This window comes from Mastigoproctus giganteus, chromosome 13, assembly GCF_048544385.1.
Source record: "Mastigoproctus giganteus isolate SK-2022 chromosome 13, ASM4854438v1, whole genome shotgun sequence".
Classification (NCBI taxonomy): Eukaryota; Metazoa; Arthropoda; class Arachnida; order Uropygi; family Thelyphonidae; genus Mastigoproctus; species Mastigoproctus giganteus.
Genome location: NC_143587.1, coordinates 100,541,199 through 100,568,998, shown reverse-complemented (window position 1 = coordinate 100,568,998; position 27,800 = coordinate 100,541,199). Strand labels below are relative to the sequence as shown.

Below are 27,800 nucleotides of genomic sequence, written 5' to 3'. Positions count from 1 at the left end.
TGAATCTTCCTTATTATTCATTACTGTAATCAGCAGCTTCCATTAAAATTACTCAGAGATGCCCGTAAGATTTTAATAAGCATATAACAAAATGGTTTAGGAGTAATTAAGCTTGTACGCAATGTAATTTATCAAACAGTGTAGAACAAGGCTTCCCATTCTTCTATTAGCAATGCAAACTATTTTATTTTGTATAGGAAAAGTAAAATAAATTGGAAAATGTTTGAAATAATTAAAATGGAATGATAAAAGTATAAAAATAAGTGTAAAAAAAATAATTAATACATTTGGTTTCCAGATTGCATCTTTCTCTTTGTAAACAAAATAATTGCAAAAACTAACAGAAGAATTACAGACAAAATAAAATTACAGAAAAGTAAAATAAAAACGTAATAATAAATTCTATTAATTTGCCTGTACACGTAAAATGTTATAAACATGGCATACGAACACGGAATTAGTTATATTTTCTCTCCCTCCTATTTAAGCATCGATTTTACCACCATGATTCACACTAGATGTCAGAATTGGCCCATTTACTGTTTGTGGCCAAAAACTCTACCGGAATTCCTTCTATTTTTCCCGATATTGCCCACATAGGCTAGATCGTGATCTCAGAGAATATTTTTGATAATAAAAAGCATACAGTGTGGTACAATAAACGGTACTTCGCCAGACACAGTGGAGTAACGTTAATGGTATCGCATTCCCTCTCAGGTCTCCTCAATTTATTGCAAAGTAAATAATATAAATAGACAAAAAAAGTATATACAAGAGTAAAAGCATAATTAAGAAAGTACAAATCATACCCACTAATTCCAAATCAGTACTCTCAAGCAATAAATACTTTTTTTAGGGCTACTCAGGCTACGCGATAACATTGTCGGTCTACAACGAAATTTGTTGCCATTAATTTGAAAGTGAAGTGATCGTTAAAGCATTTTAAATTTCAGCAGTACAATACCCACCCAACTCGTTATGATTGCCTCGTGTTTCAAACGAAAGTTTGTCATTATAGGAACTTTTGTATGTCTGATTCAAACTTTGGTTTTTTAAGCTTAGTATACCAAGAGGACCTGTGGCTGCAGGCTAAAAGTTTAAGAGATGTTTTTAATATCTCTTAAGAGAGGGCGAATTAATGTTGCCACTGTACCGCAGTGGTCATGTTTCCGAACCAAAGCCGCACGCCACCTTCTCCAATCCACGTGATTAGCATTAGTAGAGGCATATGATGCAAGAAAGCATCAAGCTTATTCAGCATCAGCCAAAAAAAAAAAAAAAAAAAAAAAACACCACTCCCATTTCACCCCTCCGTTCGCTCGAAATACCTGTCCAGTTGAGCCTTAAATTTGTTTAGGCTATCAACTTCAACAACAAGTGATGGAAGTCGGTTCCACCAACCAACCACCCGCTGGCCAAAGGCAAATTTCCGCACATCTATCCGACATCCGTCCTTCCTCAATTTGAATTTAAATGAATTTAATGCCATACAATATGGTAAAATATTGCTAAATCACTATACTGTTGCAAACTTCTTTGATCCGATGGTCGTTCTGCAATATAAACAGGTTTTTTCTGTGTGTCAATGTTGTACTTTAAGAGAATCTCCATTAAATAAAATTACACCTCGTGCAAGAAACGAGAATTTTCATTGAGCAGCACTTGCACGCTTTTGGAGAGTTTAAAAATATTTACTTCGAAGTAAATTTGAAAGACCTCCCAGGAATATACCGTAGAAGGTACTCCAGATTTGACGATACTACTAGCAAGGAGTGGTTGGTCCGCAAACCTTGCGCTTAAGTGCAGTTCGTTCAAACTTCTGTTTTATCTACATTGAACAGCCCACCGCTGTGTGCGAGTCTTTCTGGTAAAGAAGGGAATAAAGTCGTACGGTCCCTTCAAGAGACTCTCTAGCATCCCGTATATATTTCTCTCTCAAAACAGAAAGAAAGAGAGAGATTGAGGAAAAGAAATATCTCTGACTATCGGAATAGAAATGCGTCATATACAATTTGTAACTTTTCGTATTCCTTACCGTTTATACGAGAGAATCTTAAGGTCTGTCAAGCGATAAAATCTATGATCGTTCGCTTTTCTTCTTATCTTTCAAATGTTGTTTCAAGCTGTGTGTTATCTCACGCTTCCAAACCTCAGGTTTTAAAGAAAGTAACAGACGACAACCTAAAGAAACCTTGACACTACCGAACAGCCTCAAGGTCAGTCATTGATTTTATTGATTCCTTCTGGAGACCAGTTTTCTAGGGACAACAGGCTAGTTAAGTATCGCCAGCCTGGACAAGAAAAAAGAAAAAAAGTGTTGCGCTTAGCCTTTTCAATCGCAGAAACACTTTTAAAGCTACAAACAAAGATCCATTTAGAGAAAAGCATTCAGACAACGCATGTTACACCGTTAAAGTCCAATCTAAGTGCCACATTTTTCCTCTGATACTCCTTGAAGCGTTAAACATTAAGGTTGCGCCTTCTTGTTGTTTTCCAGATTTCAGTTCTCCCACACAACGTCTAAAACGTCTGCTGTAAATGACAGGTACTTTTGCTTCTCTCCAATACTAACCGATGTTTAAGGGGTGCGCAAGTTTAAGAGGCTCCATTGCATTAAAAGGAAAAAAGAGGATTAACTCAATTGTATTGCACGTGTATTCTGTTATAATTAAATCTAAGATATAAAGATATTGAATAATATGTATACTGCTCCCAAAAGTATTAGGATTATTAAAAGAGAGAACAATTTATTAACCAGAATTTAATAAGTTTTAGAATAGCTTTTAGTCTATAATATAGTACGCACTTCGCGCCAATTCATAACACCTATAGAAGGAAATAAAGTCTTGTGTATTAAGTGATACTGGACGAGCCCTCTCAATTAATTCGTCCCACTGGGGCTGTATTGAGTAGAACAGGACGCTAATGAAGAAGAGCCTTCAACTAGAAAAGCCATACCAAATATTAACTAGAAATACAGTAAACACATAGTACAGGTGGGACTGTAAAATTCCATTTGCACGATATAGGTTGTTATAAACTTTCACCAAAGTTGCTACCGCTGTTGAAACATTCCTGGAATATTTATTTTGAAATACTCTTTCGAACATATGTTAAATTATCTTTAAGATGATCGGTGATGGAAAATACATATTTTTTTCTTTAATTAAAACTTTCAACTTATGAAGTCACATGGAGCCATATCTCATGAATAAAACAGATGGTTGAGCTGTGTGATCTTTTTGTCATAAAAGAATTACAACCCCACAAGTTCAACTCTTAAGCAGGGGAGCGTAAAATAGGTTGCGGATCAAAATATGTTGCTCCTTGAACAGTTCAGATATATCAATTGCTTAGTCTTCTTTTCATGCATTCTCTCGATGTGGGCATCTGTACGTGGCACCAGGCCTTCCAGGGCCACCGATCTTGTCGAAGCAGGGACCAAAGTGGTGTTGGAAGCTGGGCCCCTCAACCACCAAGATCCCCGGTTCCGAATTTCCACGGGTAGCAGCACAAGGAAAACACGCCAGAATCCAGGCTGTGGGCGTTAAAGAGCAATGAGGATCCTTACTAGCGCAACTATCCGTAAATACAGAGCTGGGATTCGATGTCCACGGAGGAGTCGCCATATTCCTTTACAAACTACGCCACTTACTACCAACCTAGAGGCGATGGCAGGTCGTCTAACAGTTGGGTTTATCTTAACTATTTCTTCTATCTATTTGCCACCTGAAAACGACATCAACCCAGGCAGACCGTGATGATTTCATTCACCAAGGTCTGCTGGATGGATGTATACGCCCCCTTTTCTGTTTCTAAAGGATATTAACGGACATGATACTCTGTGGGGGTAGTGCTGACATTAATGAAAGAGGTCGGATTGTCGAGCGTATGCTAGAAAATAATAATCTGGCCCTTCTAAATGTGGGATCTAACACCTTTTTCCACACACATTCCCTTGCATTTACTGTAATCGAAGTCTCTGTATGCTCCCCTTCTCTCCTCCCTGTTTGTATATGGGAAGTTGAAAACAACCTTTATGATAGTGATCACTTCCCCGTGATATGCACCGTTTGCCAAGGCAGTCCATGCCACCCGTCTAGGATACTCCAGTGAAAGTTCAATTACGTTGACTAGAATGCCTTCAAACATCTGCCAATGTTTAATACTGCTACAATCAGCAAGAAGCCAATTAATGATGAAGTTATGTAGCTCACATAAAGTTTTGTCCAAGCAGCGGAAATTGCAAGTCCAAAGACATCGACACGGTTTCCACCATGGTGGAATGCTGAATGCACAGCAGCAAGAAAGGCGCGGGGGAAATTTCGTCGTTATCCTACCACAGATAACGTAATAGCTTTCAAACGTGCACGCGCTAAAGCATGTTATGTTAGATGACAGAGTCAGAAAGAATATTGGATCCGCTTCACATCTTCCATCACCCAGACGGCGTCACCTAAACTTGTCTGGGACAAAGTCCGGAAAATGAAGAGCAGGTATACAACGCACACTGTATTGATCCTCGAACATAATGGACGTGCCATTGCAGACCCAGCTGCAATTGCAAAAAAAACTTTAGAGGAGATATTTGCAAAAGTGTCTGCTGAATCATCGTATGCTTTTGAGTTTTTGGCCCTCAAACAAAAAGCTGAAAAGCAGTGTTTGAAGTCGTCATCAAATAACTGTCAGGCATATAATCAGCCATTTCACAGAATGGGAAATGAAAGCGGCACTATCTCTATCCCAGGCGAGTGTGATGTCTGGCCAGATGGCGTTCATTATGATATGATTAAACATCTTTCATCTGAATCTATGGATCACCTGCTTTGTCTGTACAACAGAACATATCTTGAATATCAATGTCCGGACTCCTGGCATAACGTAATAATTCTTGCCTACCCCAAGCTAAAAAAGGATCCCAAAATTGCCAACAATTACCGTGCTGCGCGTGCAAGATCTGGAAAGAATGGGCAATGCACATCTTATGTGGTATCTAGAAACAAATGACCTCCTCTCAAACGTACAATGTGGCTTCCGAAGGAATAGATCAACACTTTCTATCATTTAATAAGAATGGAAAAATCTATTCGAAATTATTTCCGGAAACGCGAGCATCTGGTGTGAATTTTCTTTGCATGTGACACGGCTTGAAGATTTGTATTTTTTTTATTAATTTTTATTAATTTTTTTTTTTACGGAACCGTTCATTCCAAGTTAGTGTGGGGTCCATTCTCTCTAGATCTTTTGGACAAGAGGAGAGAGCCCCCACCCCCTCCCAAGGGTCAGTTCTAAGTATTACGCTTTTTGCTATCAAAGTTAATTATATTACTGAACAATTTCCTCCAACTGTAAACAGCGCCCTCTTCGTTGATGACTTTAGATCTTCTTACAGTCATGCAACATGAGGGTTATCGAGAGACAATTGCAGCACGGCCTTGACCACGTGAACTCTTGAGCAATGAGCAACGCTTTCTGGTTCTCATCTCAGAAGACCGTCTGGGTACACTTTTGTTTCAAACGGAACCTTCACCCTGAACCAGAACTCAAGCTCGGCCAAAACATCATTTCAGTAGTATCCGAGACAAAATTCTTGGTTCTTATTTTCGATAATAACTATTTCGTGACTTCTGTTCCGTGTAATCTTATCCAATAACTGGGGAACAGATCACTGCACTTTACTACACCTCTACTGTGCACTCGTCCGATCTAAATTAGATTATGGATCTCAAGTATACGCACCTGCTAGAAAAAGCATACTTCGACGGCTAGACCCAGTTCACCATAAAGCCATCCACATTGCTACTGGAGCATTCCGAACATCCCCTGTCCAGAGTTTATACGTCGAAGCAACTGAATCGACGCTGTCGCTCAAACGAAAGCAATTTTCCCTAAAATATAATTTCAAACTGGAATCTCTGCCACACAACCCCAACGTGGGCATCGGTTTTCCAGCCACTGCACTATGGGAAAATCTCTATAACACCCGTCATTCTGCCAACCGTCCCTTTGGTATTCGTGTCCAAGGGTTTGTTCAGAGAGCTTGATATCAGGGTAGACAATGTTGCCCAGTCACCAGGCAACACTTTCCACCATGTAACTTTTCCCTTAACATCGGGGAAAAGGCCAGCACTTCACCATCTACCTACCTACAACAAAAACAAATATATATTATATTAGAGTTACCTAATTGATTACATAAACCCGTATTTGTGTCTGTAAATTGCGTTTGTTTTCTGGTCGATTTTCTGGGGGAAGAAAACTTTGCTATCTACGCCTGAGACCGACTAACTCAGCCACGGAGTGAAAAAAGCCCATTAAAGTTCCTCGCGTCATCGACGTGATTCGAACCGGGCCTTTTCCACGCTGTGTGGGGAGACGGTGACGATACCACTGTGTTACCGCGCAGACTCTACCTACCTACCTATAACTCTATGCCGCCCAGCGATCTGATTTTCTGCTCGAAATCAGTCATCAGTAGGATCCGCTGCTGTCTTCCCAGATAGATGGTTTTTGAGAAGATTCCTGACGAGTGCAGTATATACACCGCGGGATTGTACGCTGTAGAGCTAGCCTTAGACCACATTAAAACTAATATTTATCAAAGGTGTATGGTTTACACTGAGTTTTTAAGCGCATTATAGGCTTCATCCATAACTAGATATAATTCGCGTCCAGTCCTGTCCAGGGTTCAGCAGAAGTTGTTTACCCTTTGTGATCTACACTTGATATCCGCTTCTGCTGGATCGCAATTCACTTTACGATCAGGGGAAATGATCTGGCAGACGCTGCAGCGTGATCAGCACAGTCCCAGAGAAATCCCAGCCAGATAGTCTCCTTTACAGAATATGGGCAAGTGATAAGAAATGCATTACACCCCAGTGGTAACAACCATGGCACGGACAGGCCATAAACAAATATATCAATTTAAGCCTGTAATTGAGCTAGTCTGCAGGAGCCATAGAGAGGAAGTTGTTCTAGCTCGCCTCCTCTATGCATTATTTTTTGCTGAGGGCCGATGACTCTCCCATGTGTGAGGACTGTGACACCATTTTAACCATTAGACATAATTTAACTGAATGTCCACATTTTAGACACGAACGACGTATATCTTTTACCACTTTTAACTATCTGATTGAGCCCTATACACTCAGTCAGATACGCTCTGATAATGACCACACGTCAGCTGTTTTTATCTATTTGAAAAATTGATAAACATATTTACATCTGCTTAAAATATGCTCTTTTGTTATATTTACTTTTTTTATGTATCGTTTATACGGACGACTGTTCTACATATACTGTATAAAAGTATATGAATAAAGTATGAAGCATTCTCCAAAAAAAGCATAGAGGTAAATTCTTCTTTATTTCTATATTGTATACATAAACTGCGTACAAATCCTTTTTGTGATGGTGACCAGTTTTCACGGGTCACTGTAATCTTTTAACCCCCTTTCGTTTTTTACTTTTTATAATTGTCTGTATTCATTTATCATTCTTGGCGCCTTAATGAATAAATAAATCCTAAATCAAATCAAACCTCTTCGTGCATTATCACTGATATATTTCTCGCTCTCTTTTAACCATCTTTACCATTCAAACTCTTATTGTCGACTTATCTCGTTCCTGTAAACTTCATCTGAATTGTCACTTAGATTTCCCCATCCTTAAGCAAAACACGAATTGTCTTTCCAGACTAGTAGTAGATTAATCAAAATTCGTTCATGAATATTATTATTGCACGAGAAACATTCCAGAAAATGTCAGAACACTCGAGTCATCTTGTAGAGGCCGCACAATAAAATTAATCTCTTTGCCTGATCCATTCTCGCATCATCGGAAAACAGTTAATGCTAATAATATCTTATTAATTTATCAACTAATTGCCCTATTGACTCACTCTATATAATGTATCAATGAAATATTCCTCGGATGATTGGAATTAAGAAAATTCAAGAAAGAAAATCGCTATTTGAAAAACAAAATAACAGTAAATCTTGAGGAACCGATGTATGCATCCGAAATGAACCCATTCGCATAATTTTGATTATATTCGATTGCGTTTACTTGTAAATTCTTGTTACTATCTCGGCATGTTTTCTAGTAAAGTTAATTTTCTTCTCTCGCTGACAAACTCGTACATCTGATCTAAAAATGGATTTATGTTTGTAGTTTCCTTTGCATAACGATATGTTTCCTTCTGATCCGGTAGGCCTATAAATAAGCAGCAAAGATACTGGAAACCTGCGAGCTTCTTCGAGGAATAAAAGTTGATACGAACACGCCCTCGTAGGATTTTGCTTATAAGTTATACAAATCATGCGGTTTTTTTTATGATTACAATAAATATACGTTTCATAAATAGAGAATTGTTGTGAGATATATTGTCACAAATAAAGGAAGCAGCTGAGATAAACAAGGAACAGGAAGTAGTTCGTTTGGATAAATTTTAAAATGGTAAAATATAAACCGAAGCAAATTCTATGGATTGAAAGAACGACAGAAAACATGAGTGAAGCCGAAATTAGTGCGCGAGAACTTTGAAGCTTTAGGTCAATTGTTTCCAGCATTTGACTGCTTGTATAAAACCTTGCACAAAATGTGAAGAGGAGGATCATTTTGGTCCCTCCTTCGCTTCTAAAGCAAAACAACCTGTAACAGCAGAAAAGGTTGCATCTATTGTAGTCAACTTTGTTTTCAAGATAAATAATATTTCTTCGCATCGGAGGAATGAGGGGGGAATTCAATGTTGGTGTAAGGGACAAAAGGTTAAGGAGTATTACTGAAAACTCTCGTCTCCTACGAGCAACAAATTTAAGTATAATCTGAGAAAGACAGTTGGCTGTCAGAAATAATACCGAGACACTTTTGTGAAATTTTTAAATTTATTTGTTGGCTTGTTTCTAATTTCTAAAATTTAATAAAATTATCTTCAGTTTTACTTAGGGGTTATCACGTTAAAGGTCTTTTAACGTTCGAAATCCACCATGTTTCCTACTAATGACTGTCAGTCAGTGAGTTTTTTCCCAGTACTCGAAGATCACCTGAGGAATATAGTTTTTTTGATATGATCTGCATTGTGTACAACTTTTTGTATTTTTTTTTCCAGTGGTGTAAAGGAACCTTTAGCTAATGTCTGCCTTTCAAAAGTGGACCTAACTCTGGAAGAAGCGTTGCTCAACGTTCACTTTGACCCTGACGCTTGAAGATTTGTGGTAAGAATTAGTTAAAATAATGGAAATAACTTTCTGATTCACCGAAGTTTTTGAACACGTAGAAATTCTCATGTGAACAAAAAAAATTGAAGATTGGTGATAGGTTATAATATTAAAATAATTTATAACTGGTTTATAAAGTTAACACAGCTAAGTTTATTAATATTTAAAAAGAAGGCAAATGCGGAATACATTTGCCTTCTTTTTAAATATTAATTATCCACGCAGTAACAAATCGGAATTCGATTTGTTACTAAATGGCAATTACGTAGTCTTAAATTGTGTCCAGAATACCGAAATCTGGTTCTGTTTTATATTGAAGTACATATTTGCTGAATATGCAAATTTTATTAATAAAATATGTAGTGACGTGCTACAACTATTCATGAATATGCATATAACAACAAAGTGAGGAATAAAGTTTATAAAGAGATTAAACAGACTGAGGTCACTGTGGATAGTCAAGATTCTCCAAGGAAACGAACCAGTGCTTGGTGTGTGTACATTTGCTAATTGATATCATATGTTCGCGAGCAACCGTGATATTTTAGCTTGTTGACGCACACTCAGATATACGAACGCTACCTCTGGTTACTAATTAATAAAAAGTTCCGGGTTGCTGAAAGTAATTCCAGGCTTCAGAGAACAATCCAGAGGCCTCTCGGGAAAGATATAAACATCGCAATACTTTTCCTTAGTTGCACCAGATCCACTAACAACACGTGAAAGTCAAATAGCTGAACTCGAGTAATTTATGAGGTTTAATTTTGACCGTCTCAGACAAAGAAGGACCCCATATCAGCTACCCAGTCAGGGTCCCTGTGAAACGATGACCGCTCGCTTCTAATGGATGATATATGTTGCTAGCATACCATGCATATGGATGTTGCGCTAGTAAAATAAAAGAATTTTAACAAAAATACAGTTGTAAGCGGCCACCACACCGTTTGAATTTTCCATTAAGTCTCCTTCACTGATGAAGACTACTTCAGTTATTGCCGGTAGAGGCATTTATATTGTTCAAAATATTACTAACAGAATTTATATTAAACTGAATGAAACTTTATAAGGTAAATTTGAAAATAGCCTTTCGGAATATATCATGAGAATATGAAAATATATTCTGCAAGGAAAAGGTGGAAAAAACGCCGGTTTTTCAGAATGTAAGGCAGTGCCATTTCAGAAATGGCAGACGTCATAGAAGAGGATCAGAGAAATTAGAATTTCAAACCGCTCGACGCTATTGCTGTCTCCAGCTTTACATAAGCCTATCAGCTTATTGGGCCCTGCTCCCAGTGGCGCTTTCCATTTCACAGCGAATGCATTGAACAGTAGTTCCTATGGATTTCGTATAGTTTATACTTTATATTTGGAATCAAACCACGTTTATTGATAGCGCTGTCTAAAGTATGCACGAAAACCGAAAAAGCATAGTAAATACTGGCTTCTCTAGACCTGACATACCTTACCAAGAAGCGGTAAATTACTGTTTTTAGAAATAAATAAAACCTTAATTTATATACAAATATTTTCAAACAATTGGTTCTCAATTACCTTTGGTGGTCAGTGTGTGTGAGTGTTGAGCGGAATGTTTGATATTCCACCTCGGGTGGTTAGTGTGTGCGCACGCGTATTCTATCTAATATTCTCATTCATTTGAATTACATTTGCATGCCCAGAAACTCTGCAACGACAGAGTTTAATTATAATAAATATCATAAATCTACGAGAGGCTAACAATATCTCATAAATGGATATCCGGTAGGAAATATTGAGGTGCTTAAAACTTTGTTACTGGAGAGAATGATATGTATGATTGAATGAAAATTAAATTTTCATTACTCCCCATATCTTACAATTAGTACGCGATAGTGCTGTTTGCAACGAAGAAATTAATAACATTGCGGTATACTTCATTTGTAAGCTCCTGATCTACTAATCCTTGGGTCACTCGGAGACCAAACTTAGGTAGCTGTGGCAGTTCATTAAGGTAACTATAAACGCAAGTTACTTGAAAGTAAGCTTAAATACTCTTCACCAATCCAGAGTTGTACTGCAACCTACATCGATCTTAGAATATAATAAATGTGCAGTTGTGAACGCTCTAGGGGAGGCATTGAATAGTTATTTGAAGTTTACTTCAAATAACTATCGAGCGTAAATCAGTATTTCACAGAATGGGAAATGAAAGCAGCAATATCCCAGGCGAGTGCTGTGGGGCCAGAGGACATACATTATGAGATGATTAAATATCTTTCTGAATCTGCGGATTGGCTATACTGTCTGCACAACAGAATCTATCTCAAAGAGCAGTTTCTCAACTCCTGGCACAAGGGAATCGTAATTGCATTTCCCAAACCAGGAAAGGATCCAAAAATACCGAATAATCATCGTCCTATATCTCCGACAAGTTGTGCACGATACTGGAATGGTCAACTCTCGAGTTATGTGGTATTTATAAGTTGACGACTTCCTTTCTTTTCCAGGATACTGATTGTTTTTATTAATGTAGATATATTACCTTTCGACGAGATAACCTTTAAAACGGTTACCAGAGTCGAGATATTTTTAAATTTTAATTGTGACGACGAATTATAACCAGAGTCGGTTTTGCGATATAAAAAACCAAAAACCCCTCCAAGATACAGTGGGCTTTCGAGAAAAAAAAAAAAAAAAAAAAAACAGGTGAACATGCGACCACATAATCCGACTAGAGACAATCTATTCGTGATGCATTCCAGAAATGCAAGTGCCAAGAGTCAGTTTTCTTTGATAAGGAAAATGAATATGACAAGGTTTAGGAGATTCAGAATTTAAAAAGATATTTACAGCCTTTATCTTATTCAAGAGCATTCAGTGATATTGTCTCTTATAATTTTTGCATCATTAATTGCATTGTAACTTTGGATATTATTCTCTTTTCCCATCGGTGGTGCACAATTGTCTAGGACAGAATTCGTGGGATAGCTAGTTCCTGGGCAACGCGACGCTGTCACCCCCTCTCGTTAGTGGGCCAATCCACTGCTTGGCAGGTATATAGGTACATTGCATCCACGTAGATGGTAATTCGATGTCAGTATGGATAAACGTCGTGAATTAAGACTTTGAAAGAGGGATGATAGTGGGTGTCCAACGCATGGGTCACTCTATTGCGGAGGTGATACAGAAATTGCACTATCCCCGTTCGACAGTATCAAGAGTGTTTCGGCAATACGCCACTTCCAGGATAACATCTCATCGTGGACAGCGCTGTGGTCGGAGAAAGGGAGTGGATGAACGTGGAAGTCAACGTCTGTATCGCATTGTTTCAGCCAACTGGAGAGCGACAGTGGCACAAATCACCGTCAATTTCAACGAGGGAGGTGCCAGAAACGTCTCCACCAAGACCATCAGAGGATCATTATCCGCAATAGGTTATGGGAGCCGCCGATCCACCAGAGTCTCATTGCTAACACAGAAACACAGGACTCTCGCCTCAACTGGGCAAAAGAACATCGGCACTGGACCTGGATTATTGAAGACGGGTCTCCTGGTCCGATGAGTCCCGTTTCCAGTTATATCGAGCGGGTGGGAGGGTGCGTATCTGGCAGAAACCGCACGACGCTATGCATCCGTCATATCAACAAGGAACTATTCAGTCAGGTGGATGGTCGGGAGCATGTTCAATTGGCACACGTTGGGACCTCTGGTACGTCTAGACGCATCTCTGAATGGTCCAGGTTACGTGTCCATCCTTGCACCCCTCTGCATCCAAAGGGTAATAGACTCTTCCAGCAGGACAATGCGCCTCCTCACAGATCCGTGGTGACTAGAACATGGTTCGAAGAGCATTCCGCAGATTTCACCACCATAGAATGGCCTCCTCGTACAACGGACATAAACCCTATGAAGCATCTTTGGGATGCTGTGGAAAGGTTCGTTCGAGCTTTGGATCCTCCACCCAGACGGAATTATTGACAGCGGTGCAGCAAGCATGAATGGAAATACCTGTTGAACGCTTTCGTGAACTAGTGGATTCAATGCCTGGCCATGTGACTGCCCTTATATGAGCGAAAGGTGGACCTACCTGTTACTAGGTAGGTATCCCATTATTTGTGTCCACTCAGTGTATTAGGACCACCAAATGCTGAGGAACCGAAGCCATCAAATTCTGACCAAACTAAATGTAACTTATAGGTGACCTTAAATCTCACATCTAGAGACGACTGGACATTGGACTGTAAAGCTTGAACCAGAAAACTGACTCACCTTGTATATACCACTGGACAGGGACTGTCTTTCACTTGACTCGATATTTATAAACCAACACCCACATAGGACTGATAAGATCATGGAACTCAAGATGATAAACACTCGGAGGATACAAAATAACATCAAAGCCAACCTCCTGAATGCACTCGTCATTCGAGGAAAAGTACTTCTAACCTGATTGTCTCTCGCTCGCCATTGGCGGTCTGCACTGGGAGACCCTCTCCACTTTAAATCCCCACACCCTAGGTAGGTGGGTGGAGACAGGTTTCTGCCTCCTCCCCTTTCCCTCTTCATTTGGTGGGCTCGTCCCCACTGAACTCTTGGGGACACCTTCCCTATCATCCCCATATTTCTATCTGTCTTTTCACCACTCTAATCTATCGCGTTTTTTTTTTCTTTGCAATAATCTTCCAAACTAGGTGGCTGGGCCTGCCAGAGTACCAATGCGATCCATCTACGCCTGACCTGCCTCCTCGGGGCGAAGTGTAGGTAACAGGGTGGTCCCACTAGCCATTGTATCCCTAGGGATACAATGGCTAAATGGTCAGAGGAACTACAGAACACTAACACTTTTTTGAAACCTCTGGCTTTCATAGAGTTCTGTGGTACACAGAGTGCACAACGCGGAGATGAGGGGAACCCCTTGGGCCGTTTGATAATGAATACTTTACACTTCATCAAAGACAAAAACAGAGATAATACCAGGTCCAACACCCCGTTACTTCATAATACACTCTACAAGTGAGAAAGCTATAGGAAAAATGTCACCCTTCTTTATGCAGAAAGGTTGCAAAGTTGCAAAGTCTCCTCAAACTGTCAAATGGCTTCGCTCAGGCAACATCCTTGTAGAGACAAGTAACAAGCATTCAGAACAGCTCTTCCAAGCTAAATCTATGATGGTAATGCCGATCACATTTATCTCCTCCCCCCAACACAGAAGACACTGATCTCATCGCGGAATGGAATCTCATATATGTGTCTGAAGAGAAATTTTGTTCTGAATTGAAACCCCAAGGAGTGACAGCTGCGAAACGAACATTCACGCGGAGGGAAGAGAAACTTGTTCCCACGAGAAACATCATCCTTACTTTTAATTCACCAACGTCTCCTAATGAAATCAAATGTCTAGTGCGTCCATATGTCCAAAATCCTCTAAAGGTGTTTTAATTTACAGAAATATGGACACTTACAGATGGCATGTCGTGGAGCACCTGAATGCGCTGCAAAGGACTTCATCATATTCCGCTACAAAACCAACTGCGTTAACTGCCAAGGAGAACACCCTGCTTACTCGCGAGTATGCCAATGGTGGAAGGAGGAAAAAGAAATTCAAAGACTCAAGGCAGAGCTGAACATCTCTTATCAGGAAGAAAGTATTTGCGGTGATACATATGGTTACAAACCAACCTACCTAGTAGATATAATGGATTCAGACTATCAACACACACAAAAAAAAATGTGCGTACATTTCTGTCTCAAAAAAAAATCTTCATCCTGACTCTGAATTAAAACTGGAAGACCAGAATATACCATTGCAGCCGAAAGCAAAATTTCTTCGGCAAATCTTGGATAAGAAATTCGTATTCGTGGAGCACATCCGGCAGCTACGTAAAAACTCCACAAAATATCTTAACATATTTAAAATCTTTTCATCAACACATGAGGAGCGCACAGATATTCCTTATTAAACGATTTAGCACGGAAAACAGCTCTGAAATGACTGGACCCAGTTCATCATAATGCACTACGTATAGCCATTGGCGCCTATCGTACTTCTCCCATATATAGTCTCTATGCCGAAGCCAACGAACCACCCACAACTGGCTTTGGATTATGCATTTAAAATAAAATCTGTCTGGACACACTGCTTAAGTAGGAGACCATCTTTGATCTACGTTGCAGAAATATCCACCAGAATCGTCAACAAGCAAATAAACCCCTGGGAATCAGAATGCAAAACTTTTAGCCGTACATAACCTTAATATAGACAGCGTAGCGCACATGCCAGTTCACACCCCTCCACCATGAGATTTGCCTACCCCAATATGCGACTTCTACTTTCAGAAATGGGATAAAAAAGCGATAATTGCAACAATCTTCCAACAATTACATGCAGTTGCATAGACTTCAATTTTCTGACTACATTCCAATCACACAGATGGCTTGAAAACGGACGCTTTAGTGGGTTTGATTTTTTGTGGAGCAAAAACAGCAAGGCTGTAGTGCGCCATGAAAAGGTTAAAATTCAAGAAAGCTTTAGTGGGAGCAGCAGCTGTATTCCCAGATATTACTTTAACACAACTACCGAAAGAGTGCAGTATATGCACAGCAGAATTTTACGCCAAAAAATTTCATCAATCATGTACGAGGTGTTACACGAGAAGTGTAATATATACAGATTCTTTGCCTTTGAGTTCTTTTCAAAAAGCAAAACATAAGTACATTCAATCCTTTGCACACATGACACATACTAACTCACTGCGCCATAAATGAACAGGATATATATTTCTGCTGGATCCCAGGACATCAGTGATTGCTGGAAATGGAGCAGCAGACAGATCAGCAAAAGAAGCATTTCTTCTCCCGTCTGCAGTGTTGCAGACGGGAGAAGAAATGAAGTAGAAAAGAAGAAACAGTACTTCTTTACTGTTTCTAGGCTAGACTAAGAATCGGACATAACTATATTACGCACTCATTCTTACTGCCAGCAGAAGAAGCACCACAATGCCAGCCCTGCAGCAGTATCCAGTCAGTCCTACATATGCAAATGAAACAAACCTTCAAAGCTATTTATAGGTCATATCACACCAATATCCTAGCAGACCTCCTGAGTGATAGAGATGATTTTACAGATGTTTTCACCTTCCTTAAAGCCATTAAATTATATCACATCCTCTAAAGAGGATGTGATATAATTTACATTCTCTATCACATCCTCCAATCCTTTCGTAAAACCCTTACAAAGTAAGCTGATGCATATTCAGGAACGCCAGCAAGTAGTCATATTTTGCTGGATCATAGGCTACACTGGGGTATCAGGAAACGAATGTGCACACTATACTGCCAAACATCCATCCAAACCAGTCTCATCATGTTTTTGCGTTCCATATGTTGACTACAGAGCTAATATACAAGGAATATGTATGGAACAATGGACACTTCTATGGCAAGTTCAAACAGATAATATGCTTTCAAATAAAACCAGAACCATAGTTATGGGCCTGTAGCTTCCGGGATAACAGAAAGGAGGAAATAATCCTAGCCAGAGTACGAATTAGTCATCAGATTACTCATTTGTGCTCACAGGAAATGATCCTCCACAGTGTACGCACTGCTACTCTTCGCTAACAATGAAGCACATTCTTGTTGAAAGCACCTTATATTGTCATGCCCGGCAACTCTCATTCAGTTTTCTTCCAAATCTTAAAGAATCTTTGAAGCTCTACCATATCATAGGTATTGATGCCAATGTCATAGAGTTCTCCTGCTTTCTTAATTGGATAAAATTATATGACCTTTTCTGACTGTTCCCATAACATTCACCATGGGTAACTTCCACATCAATGATAGGTGCAATATAGCCTGAGCAGCCCTTGTGCCAAAAATAATAACACCAACTCTGACTTCTTGCCTGTCTTCATGGAGCGCTCGAAGTCAGAGTTGTCTTTCCAGATAGTACTATATCTGGGAAGATTCTCCACGAATGCAGCATTTATACAGCTGAGTTGTATGCTATAGAGTTAGTCTTAGACCACAAATACCAAAGGCGTATGTTGTTTTCTCCTTGTTAGTTGTTGGCGCATCAGCTTCTATGGCCATAATGCACCTTCCAAAGTTTTTGCATTTTACTGTGGTCCGAGGCGGGAATCGAACCCGCGACTTTTGGGTTGCCAGGCAGGCACTTTACCTACCTGGCTAGCCCGGTCGGCAAGCGTATGTTGTACACTGCAGCCTATTTATAGGTTACGAAACATATTTAGTACTGTTTTTTATTTTTGATTTGGCGCATTGTGGCCTAAGCTGCCAATGGGGTATTAAAAATATGATCAATCAGCCAGAAAAACTGTAAAATGGCTTGACCCTGTACATAGCAATGGTCTAAGAATTTCACTAGAGGCTTTTCGTACATCGTCAGTTCAGAGTATTTATAGGGGTGTTTATTGAACCCAGCTACACCTTCGTCGGCATGCTCCTATTGAGGTATGCACCTAAAATCAGAAGTTTCCCACATCATCCTGTATGGTAATACCTGTTCACACAAAAATGACATTAGGTTGCAAAGCTTAAACGCATGTTGGAGTTAATATGAATAACTTAACTCCAGGTGTTAACACGGCTATATTGCCATGGAAAACACCCTCGGTACACGTTGACAAGGGTTTACAACAATCGGGAAAGAATGCAGTTCCAAATTTCAATGTTATGCAAATCCACGCAGTCACGTTTCAGATTTTCTAGTTTCACCCAAATATACATACACCGACTGATGCAAGACAGTAAGTTGGTGCAGCTGTAGTTCTAAAAACATTACAATGTCTCGGTAGCTCCCCCTTTGGAGCGCCGCATTTAAAATGCAGAATTATATACAATTAATGATCGCGAATAAGCGGCATCTTCTGCACGTTCAAATTACATTGACCAGAAGCAAATTGAAACATTATTTGCATCTCTTTGTGTAAACACACTAGACTGTTTTGTAAGCAACTTGAAATACTTGTCAAATATGACAGCGTAAATTTGTACTTTGCTAACATAACGACAACGAATCTATCATGTAGGAAGGGATGTGTGGATACAGCTATCGATATTCTCAGGCATAATATTCCTCACGCGAACGAGCTCTCTCTCCTCAAAGGTCGGAGAATAAAATTTTTATTCGAGCGAAACGAAAGAAAGCGGAAACATATATAAAGAACAAAAATATAAACAAAGGTGGCAGTAGGGTCGATTGTTATATAAAAATTAGTCCATGATCTCACGGATGCATGCCAATCAATACTCGTACAAGTGCGTTAAAAGGAGACTTCTCCAAGTTTGATAATTAAATTTTTCTGTTTATACTCCAGCACGACAACCAAGTCAGTAGAGTTTACAATAAATCGTCAATACAAATATTTATCGTATTTAGTAGTCACGGGCTTGAACCCCGGTCCACTCAAGGAACGCGTGCTATGCACTCTCGCTCCTGACCACTGGGCTACGTCAGGCCCTCAATTCTTGTCATCGAAGAACAAATTAAGTAAACACTCAAACCACTCAGTGACTTGCTTTGCAACTTGAAATCGATGCGTTATGCAGCAAACTAAGTTGGTTCTTGGATGAGTTGGTTTTCTATTATTGGTGTCTTGCACAAATTGCAAGGCCTGAGTTCAACTTATCCAAGGAATTCATAAATTACTATGTGGCTGTGTTTTTTTGTTTTGTACGGATCTAATACCCCTCCCCCTTTATTTTATCTTCAATTCAAATAATGCGTTCAAAAGAGTTTACATTTAAAAATACCTGAACCTTTTCTCGATTCTTTTTCATATCCAAGACCTAATATTATTTTGTTTAATTTGAACATTTCAGCTTTTATTCGATAAAATATTAAATCTATAATATAAAATTACCATTGAAACAAGAAAATCTGCTGATTATATAAAAGGAAGTTTTATGAAATTCGAAAAAAACAAAACATAATGTTCTTAGCTTTGATGCCTACTAAGGTTGTATAATTTTACACGTCTGACTCACCTGCCAATATGCTTAGAGCGATGTCCTTTTCATTTAGTGCGATTTGAACTAGTACAACCGATGTTCCTAGTTTCATAACTAGCGGGCAAGATACCCGATGCTATCTTCTGTGAAATGCGGGAGTGCGAGACGCGTGTTCTCTATTGCACGAGACCCTTCCAGTGCTCTCCCCGCCTAACGAAGTAATCACGTGACACAACAAATCCGCTCCAAGTAACGCATCCCTTGTGACTCGCTGCCATTTTCTCCATGTTTGTAGCCACCACAGCTATTAGTGAAGCCCACTCCCCTCTTACCATGCGAACAGGTAAAAATCACTCTTCGTCTTACCATCCAACCTGTCGCGAGCTACAGGCTACAAGTCGGTGATCAACAGCATCCCTGGATACAAGCTCCGTCACTTTGCCAGTTATTTTCGCCGTAACAGGGGACGTGTCAGTGTGGACTAGTGTGTGTTGCGTGTAATTCTCCCCTAGCAGCAGCTGCAATTTCCTTCTGCCAAACATCAGCACGCATAGCTCGAGCAAGCAAACGTCATTCTACGCGGTGTCCCGAAAGTAGAATAATTTTGTAGAGTACTTTTGTTTTTCCATTACTTTTACAGTAAAGAAATGCTCAATTTTTATCACCCTCTCACTTATTTTATTGGACCATTTTGTACTTTTTCTAACAACTTCTTATATTTCTATAAATTGCTGGCTCCCATCACCTCGACATTTCCGTGTACTCTTATCAGTCCAGTCCAGTCCAGTTCATTCTTTATGGTTGGAACTTATATATTAACCGGTGATTTTCCGCATCGACACAGCTTATAACCTCATTCCACCCACGTGCTTCGAGGATACTACGATAGGCAGATAATAAAATTAATATATATTAGCGGATGAAACCTTGGAACAATTTATTCAGTTGTAGAGCAGTTCACGAACCGGAATAAAAATCCATTTTTAATGAGGGTGTTCAATCCCAATCATTCATTAATGATGCTTACATACCAGCTGAAATACCATTACCAGAATAATTAAAAACACCGACATTTTCGGATTTTATTAAGTAAAACTCCTGGGCACATCTATCCTCATCTGTAGGCAAAATCACTGACTCTCTACACTGCTACCAACTGAAGGAAATCAGAGCTGATTAACAACAATCATACTTCCCTAATTAGTTATTAACGAAGATAATTGCGTGTTCTACTAATTTTGGCATATATGAATATAATTAAATTGATGAAGCAGTTAGTAATTGACAGCACTTATTTGAGAAGGACATTAAATAATACTTTTTTTTCATCCTTCTTCTATAAATACTAAAATAAATAAAACTGCTTAAATAATTAATTTTCCTACCATTAATTCCAAAAAGAACAACAATGTTTTGCCTTAAATAACAGTTTAACGATTTTTAATATTAAAGCTTAACATTTTAAGTTTTTGATGTGAAAGCATCTATAGATGGAATGTAAGGGAAGTTTATCAATCACGTCACATACCCACGTGACTGGTGCGAAAAGTGAAGTCAAATGCTGAAATAAAGCGAGAGCATACGGGACCACGGTGGCCTTGTGGCAGCGTTGCTGGCTTGCTGAATAGCTGATCGAGGTTCGATTCCAGCATTACCCTTATGGGAATTTTCTCAGGGGCATTCAGCATCGAGTTCGGCGGTCTCAAACCGTGGTCGTGAGGTTTTCCATCGGGATTGACTCCGGTTTTCCCCTCACAACAGACAAACCGCCCATCGCGACGAGGGGTACACGAAAATTTAATAGGGCTAGGGACGCGAGTAGACTAAACTCCGCAGCGTTTTCGCTGAGGACTTTACTCTTGAGGGAAGGGGGTTAGTGGGGTAACCGCGTCACCATCATAAAGTGGGCACTCTATTTAACAGACATGTTCTGCTCCTGAAAAGAATGCATTGCACTAATTTCAACTGCAGCTAAAATCCACTGATTAAAATGCAAGTAATTATGCTGTTCAGCAACAAGTTACAGCACCTGCTGTAAAATATAAGTTTATTACAAAAAAAAGGATAGTTAATGTGCACAGAGCATTTCATTACAGGCGAATTAGCAAATTAATGATTCACGATTTATCAGCGAACAGAGAAATTTTTGTTTCTGCGCATGTCAGCGTGCATAATATCAATTGCTTCAGCTACTGTATTAATATACCATAGTTCCTACTGGAACTGTGATATTTATTCCATAAAAAAGTAAATAATCATTGCTGGAATTCTATTGGTGTGATTTTAATGAAACATAAAATTTATATTATATATAATACTTAATATAAAATTTCCTTAAAATCCGTCCACTGTGAAGAATTATTACATGCAGACGGACGGACAAAGAAATAATAATTGTAGCATTTCTATTATTCCGAATTTAACGATATTTGGAATGCTCAACAAATCACTCTAAAAGGCCCAAATATAAATTTCATGAAAATCCGTCCTGAGAGTTATGTGCTAGTGGACAGCAGGCGTGGTGAAGGTAATAGGCGCATTATGCACATATGCTAACGTTCTTAAAATCGGGCGGTTAATTGCATTGATAAGGTAATGCTTACTTTTATTTTGGATGTGAAAACACCTTTAAAAGTAAAAGGTTTGATTTCGTTTAAGATCAAAATTTCAGCTGAATTCATTAATAAGAGAGTAAACTAGCTTTTTATATATATATATATATATATTTTTTTTTTTTTTTTTTTTTTGATTGGCTCACTCTTACTCGATATAGAAATCATTGTTTGTGGTTATGCTTTATTTCATAGTAGCGAGAATGGATAAGCAACAAGTGAATGTCAGAATTTTCCTGTATGTTATGGATACAACTAAGATCCATAACTTGTTTAATCAAGCTGGTGACAGTTTAATTAAGCCAGCGCATATTTGAATGGCACAATTATTTCTTCGAGATGGCAGAGAAAGAAACAATTGAACACAACCCCAGGTCGGGACGCCCTTCCTCTCAACGCTGTAATTGTGAGCAGCCAATGAAATTTCTCCAACGGACAGGGAAAAAAAATATCATTATTTTTGGTGTGCTGCGCATTCACCAAATCTGCCCTTGCTTTTTTTTGACCTGGTTTCCACGGTTCAAACAAACGATGAAATGATCTTTCTAGACCTGCTACAAAGACATTCAGCAACGGTATATCATTGCAGGGAAACACCAGTACTTCAACACATACAAAACGTTAACTGTTTTCGTATATTTATACAGCCTACTGGAACTTAGAGACTCAAGTAATGTTTACTAGAAAGTATCTTCATAAACCATATATCATTTAAGCGTCAGTGTAGCAATGTGGCATGTATCATCATCATCCGAATTGAATTAATACAGCATGCAGCTGAAAGGCGCCGCACTAGATTCTGAAAGATGGACAAACATTTTTCGCAGCGGTAAAGCCATTTATTTTCTGTGGTTAATAAAACAAAGTAAGAAATGTAGCGGTGTCAAATTAATGACATATGTAAAACCTTGTTACTTGAAAAATTTTTCCCAACTGGATATAAAACTTTAAAGTAAATCTTCGGGGTTCAGCTTCATTAATTTTTGAATTTAAAAACTAATCCTACTTTAAAGAATACGGTCGTTGTTTTATCCATATCTTCCAACTTAAAAGCCTTTACAAACATAAATTATATTTACCGAAGGCATTTATTTAGAACATTCATTTCATTTCTGAATTTCTTCTCAAATCCAATCAGCCATTACATCATATTTTATTGTTGTAAGTTGCGGTCAACGTGGTGATAAAATTTCTCGGGCCTTAAGCCTCGATTATAATAAAGTACCGAACCAAAATATGTTTAATCTTCTTCGTAACTCGCTTCAACACATTAACACAAGCTTTCCGAAAATCGATGCGGCACAGATGTGTGTCCTGTTTATCCGAGACTGGTTTGTGATACTGGTGGTTACACAGCTTTCCATTATCTCCGTTTGCGTTGGAAAAACATTTTTATCTCGCCCACTTCATTTGCTTCGAGCAATCTTCTATTAATCTACTAAATAGCACTTTGCTGACCACGTGTCTGACACTACACCAGCTCAATCGACGGAAAGTTTATTCAGAAAATTGCCTTATGATTTCTACGTATTATCAACTTCAACTATGAACTTTTTACTAGCACTGGTTAGGCCATTTCGACATTCTGAATTACATATTTATCTTATCCTAGATCATGTAAGAAATGAGTGCTGGTTGCAAAGCTCTAGAGATCTTAAATCGCATTGCTCAGTGTCACATTTATCACGCTGTGTAAAAATGCATTTGTTATATTCACACAGAGTGCAGAATCAGGAGCTTTCGCAATTAGAAAACAAATCGATCTACTTGTTGTGTTGCTTTAATCCATCCCGTGAAAAAAGAAAAAAATAATAATAGAACTGTACGAATTAAGGACACAGCCGTATAAAAGAATGAAATCATCTCCAAGTTGTAACCTAAACTACTTACAGGATAGTCAACATAATCTGAGGGCTGGTGGTGAGGACAAAGAATAAGGGTGTTAAGATCAAGTGTCTTAGTAAGGAAATGTATAAGGGCATTAGTAATAGCAAAATTCTTGGAGTATCCTATAAATTAGGATCTTCTTTGGTTGCTTGCCTTCTATAAAATTAAAAAAACAATTTCCAGGGGAAAAATATGCAAACATCATCTGCGACGATTTCTGATACATTCTGAAAAGATATAAATTCTTATAGTCTCAATCGTACACATAAACTTTACCTCGCTATTGTGACAGCAATATTGTTTAGCCGAAAATTCCCATTAACATCAATCTTTTTCAGCGTCCGTTGACTTAGCAGAAATATATATTGTTACACTCTCTCGATGTCATTCTACAGCTTATATCCATTAGAGCAGTGCGTCTCAAACTATGGTGAAGGACCTGTTTCTTTTATTTCCGATCCGTCGCGGACTGTCGTATTACTGCGCATGACCTATACGCAGCTCGCGTCACAATCGACTCGCCACGTGAGTTCGATAACATCCCTAACTGATCTATACCCTGTATAACGAGACGAGTCCATTGATCACGTGCTTGGATGTCGCGGCAATGTCAAATTGCTATAAAAGTTTCTAAACGCTTATTCTCAATTACTGTACTTATCTCGTCGCGGACCGGCACCGGTCCGCGGAACACACTTTAAGTAGCACTGCCTTAGAGGATTAAGTGTCTATTTTATTCGTCGTCATCTATATTAGCAGTTCTCAAACTTTAGTGACTAAACATCACGGTAGACAAGGATGCTTCACCACCAAAACAGCCCCTTCCACCCTCACATGCTTCAAATACCAGCATGTGACTTCTCGTGGAACTTCATGGGCCTCAATATGAAACTGGAAATATACTGGCGATGTTCTCCAAAGCGCTGCTCCATTCACTCACCATAGTAATGTTTTACAGTTCTATCGGCGGGTGGTAGTTTGATTCTTTGTACAACTTTACAACAGTAGGCCATGGGCAGTATGCAAGATGTGCCGTTTCCAATATGGAAGCATCCGACGCAAGAGCTCCCTGAAGCATATAATTTAATATCCTCTAACGATATGCTGCATGTAAATAAACTATGAACTGACACAATTTGGCCTCAGTAGCCCTTATATCGTTAAACCCAATACCAACGACAACATCAGCACGAGCTCCCAAACCATTCTCTTTTGAAACTCCGTGATATCTTAACTTGGGAAGAAATATACATCCCATAAATGCTAATTTGTCACTTTTTGCACGACCGGATGAAATTACCCCTGCCCTTCGGCTTTTTATGCTGCGACCTATGGGGTTGTCACAATTCAGTGATCACTGACTGGATATGGATTCGTCAAGAATATTACAGGCTCTGTTATCCGTGAGGTATAGCCCTCATGCAATTGTTTGTTATCAGGAGGTATACCCCTATTCGAATATGTCCCGGATTCAGAAGATGCTTTTCTCTCTCATTGTATCCAAATTTGACATCCGCTTCTAGCCGACCGGGCTAGCCGAGTGGGTAAAGTACCTGCCCGGCAACCCAAAGGTCGCGGGTTCGATTCGCGCCTCGGGCTTGGATCAAAATACTGCAAAAACCTTGGGCGGTGCAATATGGCCACAGAAGCCAATGCGCCAACAACTACCAAATCAAAAAAAAAAAACATCCGCTTCTGCTGGATCTCAAGACACGGTGGTATCAGGGGAAATGAATTAACGCCTCTCGGTCCGTATACAGGCTACAGGCAATAATACGCACCAAATTATATTCCTAATGGCAAAATTCTTGACATAGACAGACTACACCAGGTTAACTCTGTAATCACGCAATGGCAGTTCAGTCTAAACATGGTCAAAAGAGAGGAAATTGTTCTTGCTGGACTCTGCATAGGACACAGTCATCTGACACTCGTTGCTGCTGATGGACCTACCTATGTGTGAGAACTGTGAAACTCTTTTAACCATTATTCTTATTTGTATGGAATGTACCCTTTTTACCATTTCACGACGTTTATATTTTATGCATTTTATTAATCTGGCTGAACCATTAATACTCAACGAGAGTTTAGGAGACAGATGATATGTGTGACGTTTTTAACTTTTTGCAGTCCGTTAATTTATACACTGGTATCTGAATTTGTCATTTTCCTTCTTTTGACGTGATACCCTGTTTAAAGGTTACCAAATATATTCTTCGATGTGTTTTATTTATCGGGACTTATTATGGGCGTAGTTGTCAATACATTGAACAGCAAATAACCAACCAACATTTAGAACGTCACATTCTGCAATGACACCTTTCGAATTACTTAAGGTACTGTGAGAAATACTGTTACTGGTGTTCATGCAAATGTTGTCATTTGCAATAGCTCCTTAAAGTGTCTATCATTGGTTTCTACTAAAAAGTCACCTGATTTTAGTCTCAGCGTTTTTTGGTAAACCTACAGCGCCTCAAGGCCCTTCTCTATGAGAAAGGTTTACCATTGTCCTACCGATTTCTCTGTACTTGAATGGATTTTCAGGTAGGTTGGGGCATGTCAAGATTTTGTGTCGGTTTTTAGTCTCTTTGCAGAGACAGCATCACTTCTGTTGTCTTTTCTAATTGTTTATGATGAAACTGAGAGAAGAACTAAGTTCTTAATGGCTTGGGTCACTTATATTTTGATCCATGCACCGAGTGAATTTCTGAGCTTCAGAGTCAGTTCGCTCCATTTCGCGGTGGAGGGAACATCCTTCCAGGTTACCGATTCCCGCCATGTGGAAGCAGGAGCAGTGCCACCTTTTGTCCAAGTGGTAAAAGGCTAATAGTATATATAGGAAAAGAAAAAGAGGAGAGAGAGAGAGAGGGATGCTTTTCTTCCTCATCTGGTAAAGTAATGGCAAAATTCTTGTTTCTGTATTATAGATTGGCTAATTGTGTGCTAGTAAAAACAAGGAAACAATTTTGTTTAGTTCAAGAAAGAGCGCGTAATTCTCTGGCAAAGATCAGTTGTCAAAAAATCGCTTGCCACCTGTAAGCCAAGACTTAAACAATTCCCAAGAGGTATTGAACCTGTCATAAGGTTCAGTGATCAAGTCTAGTAGTTTAATTTTAATTATGGTACTTTAACGCAGTAGACGATTAAAGTCGCATAAGCTCACAATTTTTCTATTCATGTTACTCTTGAATATCTTTTTATACTAAATATTTAAAATATTCTGATTTTTTTCATTTTTTTTACTTAAAAAAAAAGCTTAAAAATTTCTTATAAATATTATCATCTAACGAAAGAAACTTCCTCTTGCTGTAAAGGAAATTTGCACTGTGGTGCAGAGAGAGTAGCTTCTTATCCGCTACATATGTCACCTGTTTGTCCCATCTTTTTGCAGGCGCAATCATTCGTGTTAAGAGGAAATGAGTTATTTTTTTGGTATCTACGACTCTTTTCCAAAATGAGATGTACCAATTCAATTCTTGCTTACACAAGGAGACAAGACAGACGAATAACACAAGCGCAATGAATATTTTCATAATAATTATAATAATAAAGAGAAGCGTTCACCCTTGAACGCTTCTCTTAACAGTTTGTTTTTGATCCAGAAGCCTTTGTCTCGCTTTTAAGTATTTGTCAGTCGTTCCGTCAATAAATATTTAATGCAGAGTTTATTCATCAGTTTCTTGAGCACTGTATTCCAATAGTACAACTTGAAAAATATAAAATAAAATAATCTCTCCTACCATTAACACGAAATGCGTTCCTTGTAAAATTTATGGCTGTTTTCTCGTCTTTTATGTTGTTCTTTTGGGTGAATATTATTGATCTTCTATACTGATAGCGCTGGTTCATATTTCTGTACACCTCCATCATATCTCCGATAAAGCGTGTACAATGCGAGCTTCGCCCTATTTTTATTCTCTTGATTTATGACGAAAGAATTACAAGTCTGGAATAACCATTCTGGTTGCTTGCTTCTCTCAAAACTTCGCAGTACAATAGATTTCTCGACCTGCACTCTGTGATCTATGCATGGCAAAGCGCAGCATTCAGTCACATAGGGGAGATAAATCCATGCCAGTATGGCGGCTGTTCCACGCGTGTACTTCACGCTACTCATGATCCGAAAAATGACTAT

At 38.9% G+C, this 27,800-nt stretch overlaps 1 protein-coding gene across 2 annotated transcripts in view; it reads right to left on the bottom strand.

Moving 5' to 3' along the window:
- Syt7 (Synaptotagmin 7) overlaps positions 1-27,800 on the bottom strand; it is a 389,134-nt gene that overhangs the window by 329,337 nt on the left and 31,997 nt on the right. Inside the window, exon 1 of one of the 2 annotated variants that reach the window (XM_090388111.1) lies at positions 19,203-19,301. The exons of the other annotated variant lie outside the window; for it this stretch is intronic. The gene's annotated coding sequence lies outside the window, so the exon portion shown is untranslated. Of the gene's footprint in view, positions 1-19,202; positions 19,302-27,800 lie in introns of those variants that run through there. 2 annotated transcript variants of the gene reach the window in all.